Here is a 12,184-nt window from a genome sequence, read left to right on the forward strand (position 1 = left end):
TGTACAAAAGCTCATTAGTGGTGTACTACCAGGACAGTATATTTGCAGGAAAAAAAATTGATCACCAGTCACATAAAGACTTAAAACCTGAAGCATGGAAATTCATATGCCTTTCTAAATACATTTGCCAGTATGTGTTACTATGACTGCTAAATTCTTGGCTTTTTTAATGGCAGTAAGCTGTAACATTAATTATACCTTGCACGGAGAAAATATTTCTGTTTTTACCTACTCTGGAGAAGATTTTTTTGATGAATGTGCTTGCAAAACTTGAAGAAAATAAAGCTGTTTGTGTTGGTGAGCTGTTGAAAGGCTGGAAGGTTAGAGAGAGTGCTCAGATTAGGGAATGTGTGAAGTAGGGATTCAGCAAGAAAGACTTTTGTTTGAGGAATTGAGTATCACCATTGGAGTGTGTACATTTTAATTGAGCATGTGGGATTCCATAAATCACTGCTATGAAAAGGGCTTGAGTGTATAGTAAGTTAGGAAAGAAAAATTAGAATATTATAAACTTGAGGAATTTTTTTTTTCTCATGTGATGTTTCATGGATTTGCATCACTGGCTGCCTTGATGTGTCTGAAGACTAGAAAATGATGTCTGCCTGAGGTGCTTGTGTAGCCTCTGTAACAATACATTGGGCAGTACTTTGTCATGTAGGAGAGACGCTGGTGTGAGCGACCTCTGAAGGTTGTATTTACACTCATCAGTAGGATTAGTGTTCTTCCTTTCTAGGCAAGAAATTGTGAAGGTACCATTAGCTCACGTGGTCTGTCACGGAGTTACCACAAGGTCAGTGTTAGGTGAACAACAAGTTCCAAACCAGACTTTAATCTGGCTGGAAAAGTGAAGCCAATAAACCGACCAGAATCAGGGTTTATATAATTAGTGAGCACTCCGACAACGTAAAATACAGGTTTGGATATCAGTTGAGGAGATTATTGGGGTACAGCAAAATAAGAATAATGAGGATCCACAGCGTGCATGCACACACTCACAAGAGACAAAACTAGAGGCCACTAGCTCTGGGGTACCCATAAGAAATAATCACTCACCTGGGTTAGGCAAGGACTCACTCTTGCCTTGTTAAGCAGGGACTCATTCAAGAATATATCCAGTAAATAACCACTCACCCAAACGAGGAGGTGAGGCGCTCTCAATCCCGGGAAGTCTCCTTAGATGGCATCCCAGTCTAAGGAGAGGGCTCCAGTTCACAGACTTGCTGCTCTGAGAAGACAACTCCAAAAGGGGCCTTTGCTGGGAACCCCGTTTTTATAGTCTGGTCAGATCTGGCTGTGGGCATTATAACATGGTCCAGAAGCTTTGCAGATACTCTGGGCACCTCCTCTGCTAAGGACCCTGTCAACTGACCAAGGGTCACGCCACTCCTGTCCCATCAGCTGGTGGAGGTGAAGTCACCCTGCCCCGGCGCAGGGGAAGATGTGACTGTCAGCACCTTGGTACCACCTTAGGTGTGTATGTGGGGACAGGCACAGTGGGGAACAAAAGGTGCTAAAAGAGCCGTCAACAGCCCCATTGAAGTCTCCAGATCTCAGGGGAATGTGCAACTGCCACGTGGTCTAAATGTTTCTGGGTCATCTAAGTTGTCAGTTTAGACATGAATTTATCAAAATTTACCCTGGGCATCTGTGGCAAACAGGAAGCTGAAATTGAGTATTCCATTGCATATCTTCGAAGGCATTACAAGCTAAACTATGTCACTTATTCTTTAACTGCCTGTTGACTCCAACAATGTATACAACCACATATTTATTGCGGAGTGCTGTCAGGTTTCATAGCATTTCTAGTTGCCCTAATAATACCAGTTGGCACGAATGTCAGGAATTGTCAATATTTAAACAACTTTAGTGAGAGAAACACTGGTTCAGCCCTCTTACCAGCTCTGGTTTTAGCATGAGATAGGCATATCTGCTTATCTTTTTTTATTCTACTCATTTGTAAGCAATTGGGGAAGAAGTCTCATTAATTGGAATGATTCATGAGTTTGTTTTTAATTTTGAAAGAAAAAATAACCTCTCGACACATTATCCTGAATTGTCAAGATGAGTTATTTTGGCAGTGTTTAATGGACACAGTCTTTGGCTTTTCTCATGATGAATTCAGTGGAAGCCCAAATCCATATGCTGTACATAAAAGAATAATTCTTAGTCTGTTCAGAGCACAGGGAATATGTTTAAGATGCAGTTAGGGCCAGGAGGAGTTGATTTATGGGTTAATGAAGACACCAGGTTTTCACATTTATTCGGATTCATGTTCAAAAGGCTTTAGTGTGCCAGTGTTTGGAGTTCCTTTGCAATTTCAAGTTAAGCTGTTAATTAAATTGTGTTGATGGTTTTTAAATGCCTACTATTTAAAGTGAGTGAGTGACCTGAATAGAGGAAAGTCTATGATGGTTAAAAAGTATATAAGGATTTGTTTTTTTTCTGCGCTGTACGTAAACTTCGAAAAATCAAGATTAGATTTGGGCATGTTGCCTATGTGTGTTGGAGTCCAGCATGTGGAGAGTTGGGGGCAGGTTGCAGGATGAAGACCTGCATGTTTGGGAGGCCTGGTGGTGTTTGTGATGGGGATGGACTTAGTTAAGAACCACCCGCTCCACTAATGACCAGGATGATGACAAACACAGGGAGAACGTAGCTTGGGAATGTGCCAAGATTCAAGCAGAAAATAGGGCAAGGAAGCCTTTCTGTTTCACTCTGGATGAAGAACAGAACCAGCATGATGGAAGTCACTAAATATTGCTTCTATTATTTCTATATTGTATTTCATATTAGACGCTGGGGATGAATAAGGAAGCATGCAGGGTGTTTTGCTTTCTGTTGTTTGTTACTGTAGTGTGCTCAAGATGTTCTTTACAAACTTCACAAGGTGTGCCTTTGCTATGTAATTTTTGCTTAGGTGATTTCAGTGCTATAGATGATTGCAGAGATTAATTCTTTATGTATTGTAAGTTTATTTTAAGCTCAGAATATTGGATTGTTATGGGATTTCTGAGTAAGCTGTAGAGACTTGTTATTGGACTTTACGTATTATAACTACTTAGCTGACACTAATTTGATAAATAGAATTTCACTGTATATGTGTTGCTCTGTAACTTCATTTGATGCTATAGTTTGAGAAATGATGTCAACCTTTTTTATAGGGTGTCCTTTTTTTTTTACACCACCATTGTTTGTAAATTTTCTTAGAAGTCTGAACAATAAAAGTATTTTCCAACTGTTTTTGTCCTTTTCCATCTGACATGTACTGGTTTTAGTTTTGCTTTGCTTTTTGTCCCCTGACCTTCACCTTCTTGCAAGTTGAATTAATATGGAATGATTATGGCTGTCTGTTCACACTACTTAGTTATCCTCAAATCACTGTTGACAGCTCGAAATGTGCCCATTAGTAGGAATGACTTTTATGTATTTCTAGCTCACCCTAAACTCATATTTATGTCAGTGGGAGTTCTTATGGATGTAGAAATATTGGCTTGATTTCTGCTTCGGTAGTTAACTAGCCATGATAGAGGAGAAGAGAAAGTGTCAGTTTGTATGTGGCTGTTATCATCAATCCTGTTTTGGTGTTCAGCCACCTATTTTAGCTGATCGTTTAAAAATACCAAAACCTCTGTGGAGACAAGGGTCCCAAATTAGGAGCCCATCTACCAAAATCCTCTGTGAGGTATTTATACAGTTCCTGCTACCACTGTAACTATGTGCCTCAAACTTTGAATCCCCCAGCATATCTGTAGGAAGCGGAAATACAGGAATGCTGTGGTCAGGATGCACAAAAGAGTTTAAGGGTTTTGCCAGGTGGCAGGATCCACCGCTCTGAGCAGCCAAGAACCCTTCCCTACACGCTGAAGGGACATCTTGTACCTGCCTTAGGGGGAGGTGAATCTCAGTTGCTTTGATTAGCTGATAAGAAATTTACCTGTTTTGATCTGTTCTGTAGAAACTGCTTTATTTTGCATTGTAACTTTAAGAGAAGGCATGTGTGTGTCTGTGCTGTGATCCCTGAGCAGGCACTTTACTCAGTATATTTGATCATACAGCATCATGTCCCTACAGGGTTGTTAATCACATGCAACCTTAGATCTAGATCTAAGAGATCTAGAGATGCTATGAATATCTGTGTTTCCATTGCGTGTTGTAGACCAGGGGGAGACAAGCCTAGAGAGAAGCAAGGCCAATGTGTCCTCAGTCAGAGAAGGGGCTTGAACTCTACAGAACGTCTTGCACAGAAGTCTGTTTTGTGGTCTTGCCTGAACTGATTTAACCAGGGTCATGAGCAGCCTGTAGCTGGGTTGGGAATACAGCCGCAGTCTTCCAAATCCTGTACAAATCACTTAACCCTGGATTTAGCTGGTGTGTCTGATTTAATTGTAGGTGCTGCTTTTGAAAGTGGTAGAGAGAGAGCCTGTAAGGTGTGAATTTATGCAGTGAGACTCAAGAAATAGTGGCTGTAGACTACATTGCCACATCCATGTAGCTGAAAATGTTTTCTTTTCTTTTTCTTTTTTTTTTTTTTTTTTGGCTTTTAATCAGGTACTTTTCTAGTGTAGCATTAAAATAGACGCTAAAGAAACCACAATATATTGTTAAATACAAATTTAACGTAGCTATTTTTATTCTGTTGGAGCCATTACCTCTTTCCCCATGAGACTGAACACCTGATGTGTTTATCTTGTAGTGTGTTTGTTTCCCTCTGAAAGTATATGAACATGATTATTAGCAATTACACACCTTTTATGTCTCTTTTTTTTCACATTATTGGTGTGTGATGTAACATTTGATGCTTCTCCCACCTTCAGAAAAGCTATAGGCTGTCTAAATTCTCAGTTGAGAAGGATGCATTTGTCATCTCCTACAGCATTGTTTCTATTTCTGCTCTAATCTCAGAGCTCTGGGCAGATAAGTAATACACACATTGTCAAAACCGTAACAGGAACAGTTTACCCCTCAAAGGAATCTGGAAGCCAGTCATCAGGGTATTGTTGGCCTTTGGCATGAATTGGAAAACTTGCATTTGTGCATTCTTCTTTTAATTCCAATTGTGTGGTGGTTTTGTTTTTTGTTTGGTTGGTTGGTTTTTAACTTTTTTAATTTAAGTCCTGACTGTGATACATTAAGCTGCAGTGAGGTGCATCTTCCATAACGTGTATCACCAGTAAATGAGGTGACTGCACAGGATACTGGTTTGGCAATCTGGAGTTTTACTTACGTTATAGTTTTTGTAAAAGGCTCTGAAATGTTTACAATAAGGTCATCTTATTTGGGGGGCTTTTCACAGATCCAAAGACAAGCACTAGTTTTGCCTCAAAATCTTTCAGAAATTAAAGAAATCCATGACCGTTCATGACAATGAAATGCAGTAGTTTCTGGAGCGGGATGTGCTGACCAAAGCACACACCACTGTGCAAACCAAAGATGTGTTCTCCAGTTGAAACTGGCAGAATAAAGGGGCATTTGTGCCTATAGTGTCAGGCTTAGAGCTTGATTTGTTTTGTTTCCCTTGGGGCCAGGGCCCCAAGTCTGTCAGTGTTAACTCCTGTCCTCTTCCTAAGGTGCTGTTGAATCTGCTTACACACTGTGGTGAGATGTTGCTTATCAGCACTTCACAGGGGAAGGAAGATTTTATTTTTAAAATTATTTGAAATTTTTTTCTTCTTGTATCACTGCTGCTATTTTGCACAGTATTATAATGCTTCTTGGTAATAGGCTTCACTCCTAAATAATCAAGGAAAGATCTTACTTTGCTGTTGCTGATAAGGGCTCATAGAAGTGACCCAGCTCTCCCAAAGCTTTGCTTGGAGGAGGTCACTTCATGGGTATGACTTTGGGTTTGAGATACCACAGTAAAATACAGGACAACCCAGCCTCCCCAGAACTGTGCAGATCTGACTTGCTTTAGGCATCGTAGGAAGCTGCCTTACCTCTTATCTAAAAAACAATGCTGAAGATACTCTCTGTCTATCGTGAAAGAAGCCCCACAGTGTTTGTGCTAGGACTAAAGGTTCTGATCTGAATTCAGAATAAGAATTAAGCTCTCAGCACTTCTTGGGATGGGATAGCCTATGGTCCGTAATGGGAAAAGAAGTGCCTGTCATAGAAGCACTGGTAAGTGAAATGAATTAATAATGTCAAGAGAAGAGAGCAGTTTCCTACATGAGGGAATACAGACAACATAGCTCAGCAGAATTAATTCTTCTGTATTATCTGGAAAAGTTGCTGGATTGCTTTTCTGTCAGAGAACCAGTGAAGATATTGATAAACCATGATATTGGCATTTTTGACCCATCAGAATGAACAAACAGGAAAATCTATTTCCTCCCCTATATAAAATCAAGCTGGATAATAGCACTTTATTATTACAACAACGGATGGCTACTTTTTCCTCTGTTGGGAGCAATAGCTTTTCTGAAGAGAAAGAAAGAAATGTTTAGAATGAGGAGTTGTCTGACAACAAAAGCTGTAAAAAAAAAATCCCCTCCCTTGGAATATAGGGTTTGTGGTGGTCTTGAGTTTGATCCAGTTGTAGAGACACTCATCAGATTGCTTGGAACGTGTCCCACATGGGAAAATGGAAGGTTTTTTCATGTCCTTTTTTCTAATTAGAAATAATTTCTTTCTGTAAAAAATCTAGAGAGTCCTATAAAGTGTTAGCAGATGCTTACTATCTTAGTTTTCCAAAAGAGAGAAAGTAGAGCTCAGCTGCAGAGGAAGAAACCTCAAAAAGAGATTAGGAAAGCATGGATTACATTGAGCTAAATGCAGAGGGAAGCAAACAATGTAAGTGGCAGCCCTGGATTAAGATTCCTAGGTTTAATTCCTGTGTGATTCATCTCCTGCAAGATTACAAACCAAGTTACATTAAAAAAAGCTCAACTCCTTGACCTGCATTTCTGCAAAATGTTTGTAATGTCTACCAACATATTTTTAAGATCATGGATTAAAGAAGGCTACACAGACAATATTCTGTTTTGATTAGCAGTCAGTGATACTAAAGTTATTGTGTGGCTCAAAAGGCACTGGTGAGTGTCAGTAGGATAGCAATCATTTGGATGAGATGTTTGGTGGTTGACAGCAGCTCATTGTGAGTAGATGAGAGGACTGAAAACAGATGCTCAGTAGGGATGTGACCTTTCCTACCAACCGTTTTTGACAGAGCCACTTAAAACTGGCAGTAGGCAAATTAGAAGGATGAAATATGTTCCAACAAAAGGACACAAACTGTGCTTAAATTTGTCCACAACCCATGATGAGGCACATGAGTGGGATTAGTTTTGGTAACTCAAGATGTCCAACATACTTACTAGCTCAAGGTATCTGTGGAAATACTGTCCATCTGGCTGATAATATCTCATATGGACTTGTAATCAGATCAGGTCCCTACGGTATCAGTCATGTAGAGGTTGTGATGTAGGCAATTTCTTCTGTTTATAATAGAACTTTGCAACTCTATAACAAATTGCATTTCTTGTTTCATAAAGAGTAAATAAGGTTTTCTAATGTTGGCTTAGTAAAGTTGAATAATATGGTAATGGCATCTTCTTATGGGTAATGGGATTTCAGCATTTGTTAGCAAGAAAGTGGCCAAAGAAAAAATTTATTGCTTGCTTCACAAAAAAATACACTGAAATTAATTTGAGATATGAATCACTGGAAAATGTTGATATGTTCCGAACAAAATGGATAGTTCTCATAGACAGGAGGGTTAGAAAATGTGGGTAAGTCACTCTGGTATAGAAAACCTTGCCAAACAGTTTTCAGGATTGACTGTTTTAAAGTTACCTTGTGATTTTATGTATTGCTTTATTGTGCACTGTTATGAATCCTTCTGCTGAAATGTGTAGAGAAATGTTTGCTGAAATGTCTAGCTTGTCTAGGGAAGAAAAGAAAGGCAATTCTGCAAAAGCCCACACTGCGGAGGCTGGAAGAATGGGGGTGATTGTTCTGGACCTGAGAAAACACAGATGAAATTCACACTAAGCTTTGGTGGTTTTGCCCTGCCTGGCCTGGTGCACCTTACAAACCCCCATGCTGTGTGGCAAAGCTCCTTGTCTTCATGCAGACTTCAGGGCAGGAATTTATGATGGCAAAGTGCAAACGGCAGTGTTTTGGACAATGTCTCACTTTGAATCAGGGGGGAATCCCAGGGCGTGCAAGGGAGGTAAGAAGTTTGAGATTTGGACTGACCGAAGAGTTTTGTCTTGTGGTTTTATTATTGTGCCTCTGACCAGCTTACCTCAGTCTACCTAGTTGTGTTGTATCTGGATGAAGTTTACTTCCCAAGGCTACTGTCAGGATCAGTGTGATGGTGTTTCTACAGTACTTTGGATATGGACAATTCTATCCAAGAGCTAAAGATTCAATTAAATGTGATGTTTTCCAGGCTGCAGCGAGAGAGACAAAAAGTTGTTTGCCTTTCAAGTGAACTGTGCACAGAAAAGGAACTCATTGATAAGAGATACTAAAGAAGAAAATCAGCCTGCCAGGATGGAGCAGCTGCCCTACAATTATTATTTTTTTTTTTAAATGCTGGGAAGTCTATCACTAATTTTTATAACTTAAACAAATACTTCAAAGATGTTGTATTTAAAGAAAGATCACAGTAGCCCTGAATACACCATTTCAACAGAATTTCTTTCTGTGTGAAATGGAGCTTGAAGAATGGTGTCTTTCAAGAACTGCAGAACTACTGGAAAGAAGTTACTAATGCAGGAACCTTTATACTCAGTGGATTCAGAAAGTCTACAACGGAGGACATGGCAGTTGAAAATCAGTTCTAAGCATGGGACTAGCAAGAGGGTTGAGCACTTTTTTAGCATTTAGAGGAAAGACAACATAATTGTATTATGTTTTCTTCATGTGTTCTTTTCTTAAATGATTATGGAGAGGGATATTGCATCAAATCTAATTTTGCTTTTTTTTTTTTTTAATGCAATGATTTCTCAGAGGATCTACAGTTAAGTATTTCAGCTAGTCAGTTGTCCCATCTTAAATAGAGATTTACTGTTGAGATTGGTGCTGGTTAAACTCAGCTCAAAGTGTAGGAACTCTGGCTCAGAACCTCAGTATCCCAATGAAATCTTAAAGTTACTGTGCCTGAGCAACGGAGTTAATATTTTTTCTGGTGTAAAAAATACTCTTAACCCCAATTTTTACTAGTTGTGTATAGCCTTTTTGTTCTGTTCTTAAATGACATTGTGGAGGGAAGGACCTCCCTGCATCCTAGCCATCCTTGCTAGGGTAGTAACATATTGACTGTTGAAGGGTCCTTTGAAAGACTCTGACTTGCTTAATGGAGTAACTCAACCCATGGGTGTAGCACACGTGGGGAAAACTATTTTGTGGAGCTACTGTTGCTTTGCCATCTTGTGTCCACTCCAGTGAAATCTGGTGCTTTAATATGTCTGTGACAACATGGAATGTGTGTGTGTGTGTGTGTGTAAAAGTTACATTGAGCTTCCTCAGGTGGGAAGGGGACATTAAGATCAACAAAAGTGACTATTAATGTGATCCATGTGATAAATGACAGCCAGGATGGGGTGAGCGAATACCACAGATTCTAGGCTGCAGTAAAGTGCTTTTATTGCATGCAAACGCTGCTTGCATGTCTTCCTTAGCATTATCTTTATATATTTCCATGTTTCCTTTCCTAAAGCAGAGTCGATGAAATAAAGCAGTCCTGAGACTTTCTCTGAAGCAGCGCAATCCCACACAAGTCCAAACAGTAGATGGAAAAGGGACTTTAAAGTAGACTTTGTGCTCCTAAGTCTTGTCACATGAGGATATTGGGCTATTCGCAGTATATACTGCAGCAGCCAGCTGTCAATCAACTGAAATGACTGTTTCAACAGCTGGGAATCAGTGGGACATGAACTCTGGCTGTATTCCTTCTCCCCTAGCCACATCCTCTGCAGTAGTCTGGATTCTGTGGAATCCTCTGCTAATTCAATGCTGATTGGAAGCAATTTTGAATGTACAAGAAATTTGAGCCTGGAAAATATTAAGGAAATATAAACCTTTTCCAGATCTGGTCTATTACAAGGACAGCGAAGTGTTAAGTGGGCTATATCAGGGCTGGTAACTCTATACTTGAATCCTGTGTAGCCCTAGGAAAACATGTCCAGATGAAGTTTGCCGATTCATCTCATTTATTGAGACACCAAGTCAAGCAGAATGCACATGCTATGGAGATAACTGCTATAGAAATCTTTGGAAAACTACAAAAATAATTATAACTAATAATTTCTAGCAGTGCTCTACAGTATAGGAGAAGCTTGTGAGCAGCCCCTATGCATAGTTAAGTATCTGTATCCTTTGAAGCTGTGCAGTTTAATTATAGTTTCATTACCTTTGACAAACCATAATTTCAATGATGGGTTGGGGATAAAGGAAAACACTTGTCTTAATCTTACTATTTTGAGCCTTCTCTCCCTTATTTGTCTCAGTTCCATCCATTTCTTTCTAATGATGATCACTGATTATCTTGTTAATAAATTTTTTTCTGGGACAACTTGACTAACTTGAGCTGTAAATGTGAGGTTGAAAAAGAAGAAAAATGAATACGAAGATGACATTGCAAGGCTTTCATTTTTATTCTTCATAGGCTCATAATTAAGCCCACTCGAGTTCTTACTTTGTGTGGAGCAGGATGCTCAGGTTATAACAAGGATTCTTTTCTTTATGTCTTTATGTGGCATGGGCTGGAAGGAAGGAATCAAATAACTGGTCTAATGTAAATTGGCATAGCTCCATCGGCTACAAAACAGGCCCAAGTGTATTTTTAGTGCAAGCACATGCTAAGCTCTCAGTGAGGAACAACACTCTTTGGGGAAGTAGAAGGAGGAACAGACCTTTCTTAGGGCAGTCCCTAGGCGAACGCTTCAAAATGGTAGTTACAGCTTAACATAAACTTCCTTCATCTCTAGGAATTTGTGGAGGAAGGTTTAATTTTTCTCTGACAACTGAGGTTTCACTTTGCTAGCTTTTGGAATATTTTTATGTTTGAGCCCTTCTTTACGGTTTGTCACTGTAGCCATAGAGTTGTAGTTAAACTATTTGAAAAAAAATCTCTTTTCTTTATGAATAGGTGACTCGGATTTAAAGTCTTATTGCAAGTGGAGAACTTGAGTAAAAGAGATACTTTACCCAATTTTGTATTATTGGTGGAATTTTCTGTTAATCAGGAAGTTTTTGACAAGAATAGTTATGATAAGTTCGGATACTTCTCAGTACAGTGGCATAAGAGCTATTTTGCAGTGGAAGGTGTATAAATCTCTTATGCATGTTGGCTGAAGCTCATCCCCTTTCCTAATCAGAGAAGGAATGTCTCAGTGTCAAGAAATGAAAGGATTCTTGGACCTTTTGTCTCACATGTCTCTTCTGGTGTAAATTTGCCATAAATTACCCCTTTGCTAATCAAGAGAACAAGTATATATTAGTTACTGTCCTTTTCATTTCCTTTCAGTCTCTCCAAGCTTCCTGCTAAACAGTACATTTGTATTGACATTTAAAATCTTGAAATGGGCTAACATTCCTACTGTGGCACAACCCTGTTGTTTCTACTGGTATGTGCTATTCTAAGAAAATCTAGAACAACACTTCCCATGTGTCAAGCCCTCCTAATTTCACAGGTATTTCTGCAGTACTGAGATGCTCAGTGGTGTCACGGTTAGTCTTGTGAACTCTAAAATACAAAAGAAATGGATCGTGTGAGCTGTTGCGTCCAGTCTGTGTGCTCCTTGCCTCTCCTGTTTCTTTGACAAACTCAGCAACAAGAGCAAAATAACACCACATTTCTTATTATCTGCACAGCAGAGTCAAGTCTGCTGTTATTCACACCTGTCTGGACCCCATCTGAGGCTTATTTGCAGTGGTATGGTAGTTTTGCTGGAGCTTCTGCCTGGAGTGGTTTTCACTTGGTGAAATGAGTAGAAATTAAAAGATCTATTGCACAAGGAAGCTCAGACTAGCAGATGTGGGGAAACTGAGTGTATTTTGAATACCAAATGTTCTTTTAGCAATGTAATGCTACCCCCTGTTGGAAAGTGGAATAATTGGAATATAAACTAGAATACATGGAATTGAGGCCTCTTTTACTTTGTGTACATTACTTCATTTCCATTGCACTTCATAGGACTTTAGAAGTGCCAGTCTCTATTAATAAAAATAAATA

General features: G+C 39.3%; 1 protein-coding gene across 7 annotated transcripts in view; it reads left to right on the plus strand.

Annotated features, from left to right (window-relative positions):
• The window catches only part of DOK7 (docking protein 7), a 66,290-nt gene that overhangs the window by 27,217 nt on the left and 26,889 nt on the right, over positions 1 to 12,184 (plus strand). The window lies entirely within an intron of this gene.

Source organism: Columba livia, chromosome 4, assembly GCF_036013475.1.
Source record: "Columba livia isolate bColLiv1 breed racing homer chromosome 4, bColLiv1.pat.W.v2, whole genome shotgun sequence".
In the NCBI taxonomy this organism is placed as follows: Eukaryota; Metazoa; Chordata; class Aves; order Columbiformes; family Columbidae; genus Columba; species Columba livia.